General features: G+C 42.9%; 1 non-coding gene across 1 annotated transcript; it reads left to right on the top strand.

Annotated features, from left to right (window-relative positions):
* Positions 1 to 16199: 16199 nt before the first annotated feature.
* Trnat-ugu lies at positions 16200 to 16274 on the top strand. The gene has a single exon. It is a non-coding gene; the product is annotated as a tRNA-Thr (tRNA).
* The last annotated feature ends 239 nt before the right edge of the window (positions 16275 to 16513 follow it).

Here is a 16513-nt window from a genome sequence, read left to right as displayed (position 1 = left end):
CCCCCCTCAGGAGACCGAAGAAGTATCCAAGCCTTTTACCTTGGCAGAACTGGAGAAGGCGATCAGTAAGTGCAAAATGCGGAGAGCGGCTGGCCTTGATGATATATGCGTTGAGCAAATAAAGCATTTTGGACCTGTAACAAGGAAACGGCTAGTCGATATGATGAACAACTGCATGATATCCTGCAAAATTTCAAAAATCTGGAGAAGATCGCGAGTCATTGCCATCCTAAAACCAGGCAAAGAACGTGAAAACCCCCAAAACTACTGGCCGATCTCTCTGCTATGCCACATGTACAAGGTTTTCAAAAGGATGATACTCCACAGAATCACGGACGCTATCGAGCCCCTCCTGATCCCACAACGAGCAGGCTTCAGACAGCGCAAATGCTGCACGTCACAGGTGCTAAAATTAACGCAACACGTAGAGGATGGGTTCAAGAACAGGAAGATCACTGGGGCTGTCTTCCTAGACCTATCAGCAGCCTACGACACAGTCAGCCACCGACTGCTCCCGGGGAAAATATATGCAATGAGTAGGGACTACAGACTAACCTTACTGAATGGAAACCTACTCCAGAATCGAAGGTTCTTCATGGATTTTCAGGGACAGAGAAGCCGGTGGAGGATACAGAAAAATGGCCTCCCCCAAGGAAGCGTACTGGCCCCAACACTTTTTAATATATATACTAATGACCAGCCCCTACCCCAAGGCACCGAAAGCTTCATATATGCAGATGATTGCTCCATTGCCGCTCAAGCAGACAGCTTTGAAACTGTTGAACGGAATCTGTCAGAAGCCCTCGAACAGCTTGCCACCTACTATAAGGGGAACCATCTCAAACCCAACCCAGGGAAAACCCAAACCTGCGTCTTCCACCTAGAGAACAGACAATCTGCAAGAGGACTACAACTTAACTGGGAAGGAGTGCTCTGGAACACTGCGAAACACCAAAATACTTAGGCGTCACCTTGGATGGAGCACTCACCTATAAAGAGCACTGCATGAACACTAAACACAAAGTAGCCGCGAGAAACAACATTGTGCGCTAAATAACGGGCATTACATGGGGGGCACAGCCTGGAATAGTGAGAACCACAGCTCTTGCTTTGTGCTATTCAACAGCGGAGTATGCGTGTCCAGTGTGGTACAATTCTAGCCACGCCAAGCAAGTGGACATACCGCTTAATTAATCCTGCCGCATCATCACAGGCTGTCGGAGACAAACCCAGACTGATACACTGTACTGCCTGGCAGGCGTGGCCCCACCAGATATTAGAAGGAAAGTAGCGGCCATGAAGGAAAAGACAAAGGCGTTGACCTCACCAGCCCACCCGCTGTACAAATACTAGCCAGCCCGCCGTCGACTTAAATCTAGAAAAAGCTTCCTGCACACAGCAGAAAACATCGTCGGGACACCGCAGCAAGTGAGACTGGCAATGTGGCGAGAAGAAAACGCGCACCTTGGGGAATGGTTAGTCCCAAACGAAGACCTCTCTCCCGGCCATATGGAAGGATGGACGACTTGGAAATCTCTTAATAGGCTGCACTCTCGTGTCACACGATCCAAAGAGAATATGCGTAAATGGGGCCTCTCAAATGAACCGGCGCTGTGTGACTGTGGACACACTCAAACCACCATCCACCTTACGCAGTGTGTGCTGTGCCCAAGCTCCTGCAACATGAAGGATTTGATGAATGCCATCTCGGAAGCGCTGGACGTGGCCATGTTCTGGTCCAAGACTTCATAAAACAAAAAACTACTTGACCCTGCTTATATATCTGTATACTTTTATACTCTTTTTGTATTTGTTACATACCTGATATGTATGTGTTAATTATTCTGATTTTATGTATGATGCTTCTGACATGATTAAATAAATAAATAAGGGGTTTGTATAGAAGAGACAGGGAACCCAATATTATAATCTGAATTTAGAAGAGCTATGGAAGGCTTAAGATCAGATAAGGCAGATATGGTAGAAAACAGTCCAACATAATTCCTAAAATAGATGGCGAAAGTGGAAACAAAACGACTATTCACGTTGGTGCGTAGACTGTGTGAGTATGGCGATATACCAGCCTCACAATTCCGAAGACTGAAAGAGCTGGTAAGTGCCAGAATATCGCACAATCAGCTTAACATCTTACGCATCGAATTCCTAAAAGCTCCTCCCGAACAGACCATGTCGGCTCGACGGTACTGACCGGCCGCCGTGTCGTCCTCAGCTCATAGTCGTGACTGGATGCGGATATGCAGGTGCATGTTGTCAGCACACCGCTCTGCCGGCCGTATGTCAGTTTCCGAGACCGTAGCCGCTACTTCTCAATCAAGTAGCTCTTCAATTTGCTTCACAATGGCTGAGTGCACCCCGAATGCCAACAGCGCTCGGCAGACAGGATGGTCACCTATCCAAGTGCTAGCCGAGCCCGGCAGCGCTTAAGTACGGTGATCTGACGGGAATCGGTGTTACCACAGCGATAAGGCCGTTGGATATCCAATTATCTGACAAGAATAATACACAGAAGAATGTAAAAGAAAACTGAGTATTTGTCAGATGACTGTTTTACGCTTTAGGAAAGGTAAAGGCACCAGCGAGGCAGTTCATATTGCGGATGATAATCGAAGCGAGACTAAAGAAAATTTAAGACATGTTCATAGGATTGGTCGACCTGGAAAAAGGGTTCGACAGTCAAATGGTGCAAGATGTTCGAAATTCAGAGAAAATTGGTGGTAATCCATGCGAAAAGACGGGTAGTATACAATATGTACAAGAGCCAGAAGGGAACAATGAGTGAAACACCAAGAACAAATGCTTGGATTATAAGGGCTATGAGACAGGGATGCATACTTTCACCCCTACCGATCAACCTGTACATCGAAGATGAAATGACAGAAATGAAAGAAAGGTTCGAGAGTGGAATTAAAATTCAAGGTAGAAGAATATCAATGATAAAATTTGATGATGACATTGCTAGCCTCAGTGAATGTGAACAAGAATTACAGGATCTGTTGAGTGGAATAAAAAGTTTAAAGAGTACAGAATGTGGAGTGAGAGTACGTAGAAAAACGAGGAAGTTAATGAGAAGTCGTATAAATAAGAACAGCGAGAAACTTAATATCAGGGTCGGTGATTACGAAGTAGGTGAAGTTAAAGAATTCTGCTACCTAGGCAGCAAAGTAGCCCATAACGGATTGAGCAAGGCGGACATAGAAAGCAAACTAGCCGTGGCAAAAAGGGCATTCCTGATCAAGAAAAGTTGGCTAATGTCCAACATAAGCCTTAATTTGAGGAAGAAGTTTCTGAGAATGTACATTTGGAGGTCAGCATAATGTGGTAGAGAAACTTGCACTGTGGGAGAACTGTAAAAGAACAGAATCGAAGCATTTGAAGTGTGGTTCTACAGAAGACTGTTGAAGATTAGGTGGACTGATAAGGTAAGGTACGAGGAGGTATTGCGCAGAATCGCCGAGAAAATAAATATACGGAAAGCACTGACGTGAAGAGGGGACAAGATGGTAGGACAGACATTAGGGAATAACTTCCATGGAACTAGAGGGAGCATTTTATGGTCAGAACTGGAAAGGAATACAAAGATTGAAATACATCCCACAAATAATTGAGTTCGTAGGTTGCAAGTGTTGCACGGGAGAGAATATCGTGTTGGGGCGCTTTAAACAGCGGTAGTTCGGTTACACAAGCTAATGTTGCAAGCAAAAGATGAAGAGGCCGAAAAAGTATTTGAGGATACTGAACGGGTGAGTCACTATGTAAAGGGAGACGAGTATATAATAATCGTGAGGGACTGGAACGCGGTTGTACTGGAGGGAATAGAAGAAAGGATTATAGGAGAATATAGAATTGGCAGTAGGAATTAGATAAGAGGAAGACTATTTGAATTCTGCAATAAATTTAAGACCGTAATAGCGAATACTCCGTTCCAAAATCATAACGCGAGGGCGTATGCCATAGAATGAGTGGGAAGGTTCCAGCTGAATTACATCCAGGTCAGACACAGAATCTGGTTCGATTATAAGACGTACCGAGGTGCAGGTACAGACTCAGATCACAATTTATTAATGATGAATAGTAGACTGAGGTTTAAGAGAGTTGTTCGAAAGAATCCATGTGGAAGCAAGTAGAACACTGAAGCATTGAGGAATGAGGAGACGCGTTTGAAGTTCGCTGAAGATGTGGAAACATGCGTCAAGGAACACCAGAGTACTCAACTCTGTCGATGAGCAGTGGATATCTCTAAACAGGGCCATCACAGATAGAAGGTATCTTCGAAGAAACCTTGGATAGTAGATGAAACACTTCAGTTGATTGCCCCGCGGGATTAGCCAGGCGGTTTTGGGCGCTGCAGTCATGGACTGTGCGGCTGGTCCCGGCGGAGGTTCGAGTCCTCCCTCGGGCATGGGTGTGTGTGTTTGTCCTTACGATAATTAGGTTAAGTAGTGTGTAAGCTTAGAGACTGATGACCTTAGCAGTTAAGTCCCATAAGATATCACACACATTTGAACATTTTTGAACTTCAGTTGATTGATGAAAGAAGGAAGTAAAAAAAAATGTTCAGGGCAAGACAGGAATATGGAAGTAAAACTCCGTTAGGAATAAATAAATAGCAAATGTAGCAGATCTCAGGCGAAGTGGTTGCAGGAAATAAGCGAAGAAACCGGAAAGGATATGATCTTCGGGATTACTGACTCAGCTACTAGAAAAGTCATAACATCCCTCGGTAAAATTAAGTGCAATGGTGGCGACGTAAAGTAATCTATGGGAAATCCACAGTTAAATGTAGAGGAGAGAGAGCAGATAGATGGAAGAGTACATTGAAGGCCTCGGGGAGGACGGGTAGAAACATAAAGTTGAGTCTGTACGGAATATATGAAGGACGCAGTATTAGAACCAGAATTTAAAAGAGCTCAGGAAGACATGAGATTAGATAAGACCGAAGGAATACGTAACATTCCATTGAAATTCCTAAAAAAATTGGGAAAATGGCAACCGGTCGATTATTCAACCTGATGCGTAGAATATAGGTGACGGGAAAATATCGTTCACACAATTCCTAAGGCAGTGTACTGTCCTTATTCTGTACACAGATTAAAGTTTGAAAACCTTAACCATTCAGTTATCGATTATCCGTAAACTGTTCCATGTGCACACTAGCAATGTGGGTGTGGCGCTTCCGAGTGCACCTTCACCAAGAAGTCATCGTATATTAACGCTGGACTTTGCCTTGGCCATCTCATCACGGTTCGGACACTGTATCGGCACGATCTCTATCTGTTAGCTCGACAACTTCGACTCGAAGTCACCATTGGCCTATCAATTTCTAGAAATTGTTATCAATTATTTATCTCCATGCTCAGCTGCATCATAAGACACGTAGAACACTTTTGAAAAAAGAAAAGCATATTTGTGCGACCAGCTGTACAATGGAATTTTTATTTTTCATCGTTTTTGATTATTATTATTACCTCCACACGAAAATAATCAAAGCTGGTATAGACTAAACATACAGTTGTACAGCTGACGGCGTCAACATGCTTGATCCCAATTATCTAACAGCTGTAGACAGTCACCAACGACAAACTAAGAACATTGTTGTAAATAAGAGCAATGTAAAGCTACGTCGCATCCGATTGCAAATGACTGTTTTAAAAGATTTTTTTTTTGACATGATAAAATTAATTGGTTATGAGTAACTACTGAATACGTAATGATAAATATTCTGTATAGAGTAAAATGTTCGAAAATGGTCCAGACTCTATCATTAAATGAGAGAACTTTACAGATATAGCGGTATTTTCAACCTCTGGCATTATGTTCAGTTGCGGATCGTCCTCCGACAGGATTGTTTGTCTATCATTAAGGTTTCAAAAGAGGACACAGGTAATGGATACAAAATCCTTTAACCACCAGCATCGAGAAGTTTATTTTTGATATGATACTTTTCCTATTCTTGAAAAGTTGCCAGTACATATTTCAAACTGGCTTAAGTGGGACCCAGGTTGACCGAGTGTTGTCGGCAGTTGCCGATGGACCAGCGGCCGAATGGGAATACTGATTAAGTGGGAGTACAATCCACGATAGCACTAGCTGATGGTAAGCATAGCGAGTTCGAAAATCAAACGTCCTTCATAGGAAGAGTAAGCAAGCCTTAATCTGGTGACCAAATGCAGGTCCTTGTTAATCAGCTAGTGTATGAACCTATTGTACGTTGACATTAATATTTTTTCCATTATTGAATGTCGATTCCCCCCCTGAAGGGGGCCGGGCTGGCAGCAGCTTAGTATACCGCTCTTCAGCCTACAGACTATGTTTTAAAAAGGTGAAGATAATACATAATAAAAAACAGGAGAGAAAATCGAAGACTTAAAGGTTAACATGGCGAAAAAAAATCGTGGAACTTAAATCAAAACAAAAGGGATGATGGAGATGGAGATGGAGATACGGGGTTGAAGGAAGGTTTGATTTAGGACGAAGGCATCCACACGGTGCTGACGGAGGGTGTGGAGGAAGGGGAGTTTGTGGGTGAGCAGGGAGCGAATATTGTGGTACCATGAGGGGGGAGAGTTAGATGAGGGTGGTGAGGGGGGTGAAGTGGGCCTGGTTGTGGGAGTATGTGGCATAGGTGGTAAGATGGAAGATGGAACGGGCAGTGAGGGCGATTTGGGAAAGGGTGCGGGAGCGCTGGGAGGGAGTGGATATTTTGGAGCACAATGGTAATGAAACAGATGATGTCCTCTGCAGTAGGTGGAGGGCGGAGTGAGTTGTTGGGATGGATGGGGTCATCAACAGGATGGCTGGGACGATGAGCTCAGGGGTGACTGGAGGAGGTTTCGCTTTACACTTTGAGGAGTAGGTAGGATGTGGTTCATTACAGGTGTTGCAGGAGGGGGGAGAGATGCGGTTGGGGCAATTCTTGAGGAAGGGTGAAGCTTTGCAGTGGGGATAAGTAAGGGGGTTCTTGCAGGCAGAGGTAACATGGTCGTTGTATGTGAGGCAGCGTTTGCAGCGGTAGGATTGGACTAGGGAACGGGAGGGTTCCACCTTATTATGGCAATGGTAGATGAGGCTCCCTTGGTGAGGAGGCAGTCAATGGAGGAGGAGGATTCAGTGAATATCTGCATGAGAAAAGTCGGCCCGGTATCATTGAAAATGCAACGGGCCGAGTGGATTTCAATGTCGGGCTGGGAGTTGAGTTCCACCAACACTTCAGCCTCCGTGACCACGGGGCTAAGCTTCCTGATCACAGCAGTGAAGGATGGCGGATGTCGGGAAGGTTGAGGCTGACGGGGAGAGTCAGGGTGTGGTAGGGGGTGAGGGTTGCACATTGGCCAAATTGGATACGGGGAATGCCGGAGAGGAGATCAGTGTGGAAGGAAGCATTGGCGGATTTAATGAAGACCGAGTCCTTGCGAGGAATCAGAAGAGAGATGGGAGCATTGGGGTAGTATTTCCGGATGGCTAGGGTGCGGGAGCGGGCATCAAGGAATTGAGGGTAAGGATTGGAGAGGACGAAAGTGTGGGTGGCAGGGGTGGGGGTCGGGGTTGCGTCCATGGGGGTGGGTGGGTCACAGGGATCGGGGGTTTTCTTCGAGGAGATTTTCGGGGAGTTGACATTACGATAGCACCATTTCTACGTAAGGGGGAGTGACACATCATTGTGGAGCTATCGTTTGTGTAGGAGTGTGTGAAAATATAAATATATCGATTGATGCCGACAAGCACAGTAGTTCAGATGATAGCTATCCAATTGTTGTGAGCTCTATAGCGTGAGGGACACAAGCTGAATATTATTTATTTCTTGTGAAATCTATTGGCTGATAACTTGTAATTTTAGTAATTTTCGCCTCACAAACATTAATATACGCTCAATAGTAAATGCCTGATGGCCTAAAGTTATCGAACAATTGTAAAGTAAAAGAAATGAACCATCGCATAGTAGCGACAGAGTCTATTATTCTTTATCTTCGCCGTTCTTGCGCGGTGCCTGTAAAACTGTATGTACATGTATCGATTAATGGTATAAAAAAGAATTCTGTTGTTTCAAGACAAATGAGGCATTTGGCGGCTCACGTTTTACTGTTTGTATTCTATGAAAGGCGGACGCGGACTTGCTGCGTTCCGCAACAGTATTTTATGTTCTAGGTGAAAATATTGAGTGAATATGCTAAATGTTATTTTTCCCAATCAGGAAACATGTAGTTTCTTGTAACTGATTACCAACAGACAGCATCAAGAGGACATTTTGACTGTTATGTATACAGTATTTAACCACAATGGTCATCTATTGTTATTTAATATGAAAAGGTACGTAGCATTTAAAAAAAGGTGTGTTACAGATAAGTGTGCTTATTTTAGTAAATTAACCTTGATGATTTCCATCTCCTCGTTTACTTGAATTATAATTGTTATGTGTTACTTCATCACCAGAAATCACGATTACGCTGATGGGCCGAACGCAGCATGAGGTAGAAGGAACATTATCGTTTTCCTATTAACTTTTTTGTGTAGTGTTGCATTTCTTTTAAAGTCTATAAATCCTCTGGTCCCTTAGTGTTGAACCGGGTATGACTACATCGCGACTATAAAAATGCACAGAAATGATAACGTTTCTTCCGAACGATCTCAAATATACATCAATATGCTGCTCTTATTCAGGTATTTAATGCTCAACGTATGTTATTATAATAGTGTAATCAATCCCTGATTCTGTTGGCAAGTGGCCCACCAAAATATTCACTTTTTCGACATTAAAAAAAAAGATAACAATCCTTCTTATTTTCGTCCCCCAAGAGCAACCTACAGTTGGCACCCGAGCAGGGACTTGATCAAAAATCATTTCATGTATGTGTTTAAAAATTTTTCAGTGCTTGTTCTAATAATTGTTTCATTTTTTCATGTGGATGCAATTCAACCGAGAAAGAGAAGTGGGAAAACCTTTTAATTAATTCAGAAGAACGATTGATGAAATTACCAAAAAACGCGAGTATCCAGCCGTATCACCATCAAGACAGCCATAGTAAGTCAAATTTTTATACGCAGTAGCCAAGCTTTCATAGTGACGTTGCATCTATCGAGTTGATCAGAACGTAAACCTGTCTTTCCTTGCCTTTATCTCAATTTGTCCACAGTCCATTCTTATGTAGTTAAATTCAGTAAAAGTGTACCATTGTTGTCAGTGCATAAAAAAAATTACGATATGGCGCATAACTAAGCTCAAAACTGGTAAAAAGTGTGATATTTCATTTGTTTGTAAGTACTGGAACCATCTTGTCTTCCTGGCGTACATGAACGTCAGTTGTTACCCAGAGTTAAAATTTCATCTCAGGTCCCAGTAAGCCATAGCACAACGTCACAGACAAACGACTGATGCCAGTGACAAACAAAATCTGTAGCATTTTGACGTTTGACAAATAATTCATGAACATGGCTGACGGTAAACAGCGGACACAAACAAAAGCAGATGACAGCGGTGATGCGAATGGACCTCACTATCCATTACGATCACGCGCGATAGGTACACGAGCGGAGGCAGAAGCAGCGTCGACCGAAGTTTTAGAAGCCGGTCCTAGTGTGCAAACTATTCCCGCTTTTGAAAAAAATTACTTGGCCGCAATGATCGAAGCAATAATGGAACGCAAGTTCTAAAGTCAAAGACAGAGAGAAGCGCAAAGACAGGAACGTGAAAAGCAGGAAAAATTAGATGAAAAGGCCCGCGAAGAAAAGGAGAAGGCCGAAAGACGGCATAATAAAAATCCGGTCCTTACAAATCTGTGCAATTCAGTAAAAGCAGACATAAATTCAGTAAAAACAGATCTGCAAACGGAGATAAATGACCTAAATACACTGGTAAATTCGGTAAAGGCCGAACTAAAGGCAGACATAACAGCTGATTTAAATACCCTGCTGGGTAATGTCCAAAGCCATATCAGTAGTCAAATTACGACCATGAGGTTAGAAATTGACACACAAGTAGAGTCAAAAAAAGAGGATATTTCAAAACGGTTAGATGAAAAAATCGAAGCAGCCAAGGGAGAGATAAATTCAAAAGTGATGGAATATCAAAAACAAGCTGCGACCTTAAAAGAAGATTATACTGCAATCTCTAATGAGGTCAAAGGAGTTAAAACCGCAGTAGACACGATCGAGAATGTTGTTGATAATCTTTCCAAACAGATTGAGACTCTTATTGTAGAGAATCAAATAAAGAATACTGTTAAGGCACATGCTGAAGCATTGACCGACCACTACCAAGAGTGGATTAAAAACAAAGACGGATTCATAGAAAACAAGGTCAAGAACGGACTCTGGGAAACTGTCAAAAACGTGACCTTTCAAATATTGGCAGCCCTTGGAAAAACAGGAGACACGGTGATATCAGAATTAGGCCAGATAGGACGAACGTTAGCTCAAGATTTACCTGAATGGCGTCAACAGGTAGTTGAAAATTCCCCACCTCCTGTGTCAGGAGAGTGGAATTATTCACCACGATGGAATGAACAACAGCAGGTACATTACCGTTCACCATTTGATAACGCTCAAACTCACAGTTCAACAGAAGCACAATTTAACCAGAGTACCAGCCCACCCACTTTTGTTAGTTTGATGCAGGAGGAAAGCGTGATCAAACATCGTGTTTTTCCGACCTTTCACCCACAGAACAGAGAAATTCATCCTATAGTGTTCCTCCGAAATTTTTCAGGAATTTTCCCGAATAACTGGAGTGACCGCGAGCGAATTCAATTCGTTACTGGATTTATCGTAGGCGATGCTGCCTTATGGGGAACCGAAATGGTCGACTCTTGTAAAAGTTACAAAGAGTTTGAACAGACGTTTTTAGCTAAATTCTGGAGTTCTGGTGTGCAGCAGCGCCTGAGAAAAGAGGTTTACAACGCCGAAGTGTTTAACAGTAAGTGCTGTAGTTTGAGAAGATATTTTGAAAAATATTTAACGAAAATCAAGTTCTGGGATTCGCCGATCACCGCCAAAGACGTTATTATGATTCTAAAAACTAAGCTACCGATTGCGATCAGAGAAAAGTTAGTAAACGTTTCTGAGGACGATACGGACACTTTCCAATCTGTGTTAGACTCGTTAGATCTGATTTACGAGGACGCTAGAGTTGATGTTAGCAACGCCCATTTCAGTGCAGGCGGCCAGCACAATACAGAATACGCAGGCAACAATGGTAGCCGAGCGAAAGCGCGTCACAGAGACGGCCAGTGCCAACCCCACAACGGTTTCAAAAAGAAACACCCTACGTACTCAAACAGTAAATACCAAAATAAGTACAATCCAATATATAATTCGTCACCACCTCAGTACGGAAATGCACTTTATAATACACAGCCCCAGCAATATGGAAACACGCAACCGATCAACGGTAATTATCAAAACGATCAGTCTTACGATTCAAATTGTCAGTGGAAAGGAAATAAATGGCATAATCAAGGTGGGGACCAACGTACACCTTTCAGTAACGGTTACAATCAACACAAGCCACAGCAAAAAACCTTTCAGCCACAAAATATACACTTCACGCAACAAGCGAACGGACCTTCGGGAAGTCTGAAGCCTAAACGCCCGCATAATACGCAAATTTAATATGCGCCAGCGAATACGCCAGGACAACAAGATCCATTTTCAACCGAGTTCGTACCACAAAACCAACACCAGATCCAGACGGAAGAAACTTTAAGAAATATAAATCAGCAGGAAAGTAAGCGTCGAGTGGAAAATTAAAAGCAGCACCTTCGAGTCTCCTAGAGGATGCTGCAGGTTTGAATGGGGGCACCCTGTCCCTTAGACCACACGAAATTAAAGCAATTAGGTATGACAAAGAGACAAAGTTACCGGATGATCTAGTAGCAGACACTGAGACGAAAGAAATTGATGACCTATGGGACGAACAAGTTCAAGCTTCCATAAGAGTATCAATTGCCAACTTACCAGTAACAGCCATTGTAGATACAGGAGCTAATATAAATGTCTTATCTTTATGTTTATTTAAGCAAATATCCTCTGTATGCAAAGTTTTATCACTTCCAATTCAAGGTTGCACCGTTTCGGGAGCAATTGGTCCACTAACACAACGTGTAAATCTTCAGACTCAGCTTCAAATCCAGATAGGGTCTATTTCAGTAACGTGCATTTTTCTTATTGTTAAAAACCTATCAGTGCCATGTATCTTGAGTATGAAATTTTTGAGGCAGACGAAAGCAAAAATTGACATCGCGTGTGGAATCTGTACTCTAGTAGCGAGCCAGCAACAAGTAACTGTAAATTTGTTAAGAAGTAAGGTGAAGACAAACTTTGGGGCGCTTCAAATAGCAGTACGGCCATGGACTAAAAGACAACAGTACAGTCAGATAAAAGGCATGACAGATCTTGAAAGTGTTAATGACGATGAGTATAAAGACCTAATTCCCGGTCAGAATTAATTATACGGTAAAGCTAGTGAGTCCACTGAATCATCCAAACAACAGAAGAATGAGCTTTACAATTTGTTAACAGCTTACGTTCAAGTATTTTCTAAGGAACCTGGACTAATAAAAGGCTTTGAATATCGAATTGATGTCCTGCCCCATTCAACCTACTGTAGAACGAGCTATTCCATTCCATATGCGAGACGCGAAGCTGTCAAGTGCGAGATCAGGAAAATGTTATGCTGGAATGTGATAGAAGTATCTCATTCACCTTATTCGAGTCCTTTATTGTCTGTACTAAAATCAGATGGTAGCGTAAGGATAGTCTTAGATGCAATATTATCTCATATCATTGACAACGTATGCTAATCTCCGAAGAAAGGCATTTGATAAGAAGGTAAACAGAGTTATCGATTTCAAGAAGGAGAAAAGGTATTAGTCAGGAGTCACTTTAAACCATCCCTGTCGTTAAAGAAGAATCGTAAGTGGCAACACATTTATGAAGGTCCCTTTGTGATAATGAGGAAACCACACATTGGTAGCTATTTGTTATCTGACCCTGCCACGAATAAAATCAAAGGATTGTTCCACCATCATGATTTAAGAAAATTTTATAACTCCAGGAATTAAGTTAATTTAAGCTGTAAGAAAATTCTAAGGTATTGGAGATCAGGATTAACCAATGAGTAACAAGAACTGAACTGAACTGACTACGGACGTTAACCGGTGCTGAAAGGAAACCTTATGTATTAAAACAACGCGTCTGGAAAATAAAATACAGAAGAAGTTGTAGACAAGTATTTACATGAATAATCTTTATGTTAACAGGAGGACATGTCCTAGGGGAGATTTTCAATTTTAGTTATAAGTTAGTATGTAAGAAAACTGATGTGCTCGAGAGGTATTAATTAGCCCCGAGGTACTAAAATGAGGAAAGAGGAAGGAGCGAATAATGCACTTCTCTCGCTAAATAGTAATTTGAGAATGAGCTGGAAGGAGCGAATAATGCACTTCTCTCGCTAAATAGTAACATGAAAATGATGATTATATTTGCTTAGTATTAGTAAGTGAAATTTAATCGAGGGCAAATTAATGACCTGTTTTCAAAAGGAAATACTTAAACGTCCAGACAAAAGAGGAAAGATGTGTGAAAAGACTCGATTCCATGAACAGATTGATAACGCAGTGCAATTGTTCTAAAAAGGCCTGAAGTTAACTTTAAGTAAAAGCGTGTGGAATAAAAAGGAAGTTTATTATATAACACAAAGTAAGATGAGTCCAGACTATAAAGCTGAGTAAAAGAACATTTGAGTAACATGGTTTATTATGGCAACTTCACGGTACTATTGAGCATTAGCGATACTGGAAATTCACAAGCTAGCAGCAAATAGAATAAGAGTCTCGCCCAAGCTTCACGGGTCGCGACAGCAGCAAAAAACAACACTCTAGTGAGTGTCTATTTAATTATCATTTCATTTCTAGCAAAGCTGCATGGTCATCCACGGTAACTGTTCTTTCGGGAACAGATACTACCGTCATATATAGTTAAAAATATGGGTTCCCGGCCTTTGACCTTCTTGTGCGAACGCACACGCTATGCCCGAACTCGTACGGGACTTGGTAGATTAATCTGCCACGAGTAATGAGTATGATGGGCAAACATATATTAGGCGCACTACGAATGTAGTGTTGTGGACATGTTGGGAATGTGGATCTCACGGGGAGCGTGCAAGGGATAAGTCCCTGCAGACGCACTATCCTCTGCGCCCGCGGTGGCTCAGATGGATACAGCGTCTGCCATGTAAGCAGGAGATCCCGGATTCGAGTCCCGGTCGGGACACACATTTTCAAAATGTCTCAAATGAAGTGTATCAACGCCTGCTTGCAGCTAGGGTGTCTATTTAATTATCATTTCATTTCTAGCAAAGCTGCATGGTCATTCACGGTAACTGTTCTTTCGGGAACAGGTACTACCGTCATATATACAGGGTGTTTCAAAAATGACCGGTAGATTTGAAACGGCAATAAAATCTAAACGAGCAGCGATAGAAATACAACGTTTGTTGCAATATGCTTGGGACAACAGTACATTTTCAGGCAGACAAACTTTCGAAATTACAGTAGTTACAATTTTCAAAAACAGATGGCGCTGCGGTCTGGGCAACTCTATAGTACGATATTTTCCACATATCCACCATGCGTAGCAATAATATGGCGTAGTCTCTGAATGAAATTACCCGAAACCTTTGACAACGTGTCTGGCGGAATGGCTTCACATGCAGATGAGATGTACTGCTTCAGCTGTTCAATTGTTTCTGGATCCTGGCGGTACACCTGGTCTTTCAAGTGTCCCCACAGAAAGAAGTCACAGGGGTTCATGTCTGGCGAACAGGGAGGCCAATCCACGCCGCCTCCTGTATGTTTCGGATAGCCCAAAGCGATCACACGATCATCGATATATTCATTCAGGAAATTAAAGACGTCGGCCGTGCGATGTGGCCGGGCACCATCTCGCATAAACCACGAGGTGTTCGCAGTGTCGTCTAAGGCAGTTTGTAGCGCCACAAATTCACGAAGAATGTCCAGATAGCGTGATGCAGTAATCGTTTCGGATCTGAAAAATGGGCCAATGATTCCTTTGGAAGAAATGGCGGCCCAGACCAGTACTTTTTGAGGATGCAGGGACGATGAGACTGCAACATGGGGCTTTTCGGTTCCCCATATGCGCCAGTTCTGTTTATTGACGAAGCCGTCCAGGTAAAAATAAGCTTCGTCAGTAAACCAAATGCTGCCCACATGCATATCGCCGTCATCAATCCTGTGCACTATATCGTTAGCGAATGTCTCTCGTGCAGCAATGGTAGCGGCGCTGAGGGGTTGCCGCGTTTGAATTTTGTATGGATAGAGGTGTAAACTCTGGCGCATGAGACGATACGTGGACGTTGGCGTCATTTGGACCGCAGCTGCAACACGGCGAACGCAAACCCGAGGCCGCTGTTGGATCACCTGCTGCACTAGCTGCGCGTTGCCCTCTGTGGTTGCCGTACGCGGTCGCCCTACCTTTCCAGCACGTTCATTCGTCACGTTCCCAGTCCGTTGAAATTTTTCATACAGATCCTTTATTGTATCGCTTTTCGGTCCTTTGGTTACATTAAACCTCCGTTGAAAACTTCGTCTTGTTGCAACAACACTGTGTTCTAGGCGGTGGTATTCCAACACCAGAAAAATCCTCTGTTCTAAGGAATAAACCATGTTGTCTACAGCACACTTGCACGTTGTGAACAGCACACGCTTACAGCAGGAAGACGACGTACAGAATGGCGCACCCAAAGACTGCGTTGTCTTCTATATCGTTCACATCACTTGCAGCGCCATCTGTTGTTGAAAATTGTAACTACTGTAATTTCGAAAGTTTGCCCGCCTGAAAATGTACTGTTGTCCCAAGCATATTGCAACAAACGGTGTATTTCTATCGCTGCTCGTTTAGTTTTTATTGCCGTTTCAAATATACCGGACATTTTTGAAACACCCTGTAGTTAAAAATATGGGTTCCCGGCCTTTGACCTTCTTGTGCGAACGCACACGCTATGCCCGAACTCGTACGGGACTTGGTAGATTAATCTGCCACGAGTAATGAGTATGATGGGCAAACATCTATTAGGCGCACTACGAATGCAGTGTTGTGGACATGTTGGAAATGTGGATCTCACGGGGAGCGTGCAAGGGATAAGTCCCTGCAGACGCACTATCCGCTGTGCCCGCGGTGGCTCAGATGGATAGAGCGTCTGCCATGTAAGCAGGAGATCCCGGGTTTGAGTCCCGGTCGGGGCACACATTTTCAACATGTCCCCAATGAAGTGTATCAACGCCTGCTTGCAGCTAGGGTGTCTATTTAATTATCATTTCAACTCTAGGGAGAGGCTTATATATACAAATGATAATTAATTCCAAAATGCGCAATGCATAAACTTGACTTAGTGTAAGAAGTGAACAAAGAGTAGTAAGCAAGCTGCAGCATGATACATATTAGATATACATGCTTGAAGTGATAGATTTTATTTTAAGTGCGT

This window comes from Schistocerca piceifrons, chromosome 2, assembly GCF_021461385.2.
Source record: "Schistocerca piceifrons isolate TAMUIC-IGC-003096 chromosome 2, iqSchPice1.1, whole genome shotgun sequence".
NCBI classification, from domain to species: Eukaryota; Metazoa; Arthropoda; class Insecta; order Orthoptera; family Acrididae; genus Schistocerca; species Schistocerca piceifrons.
This window is presented reverse-complemented; position numbering and strand designations above follow the sequence as displayed.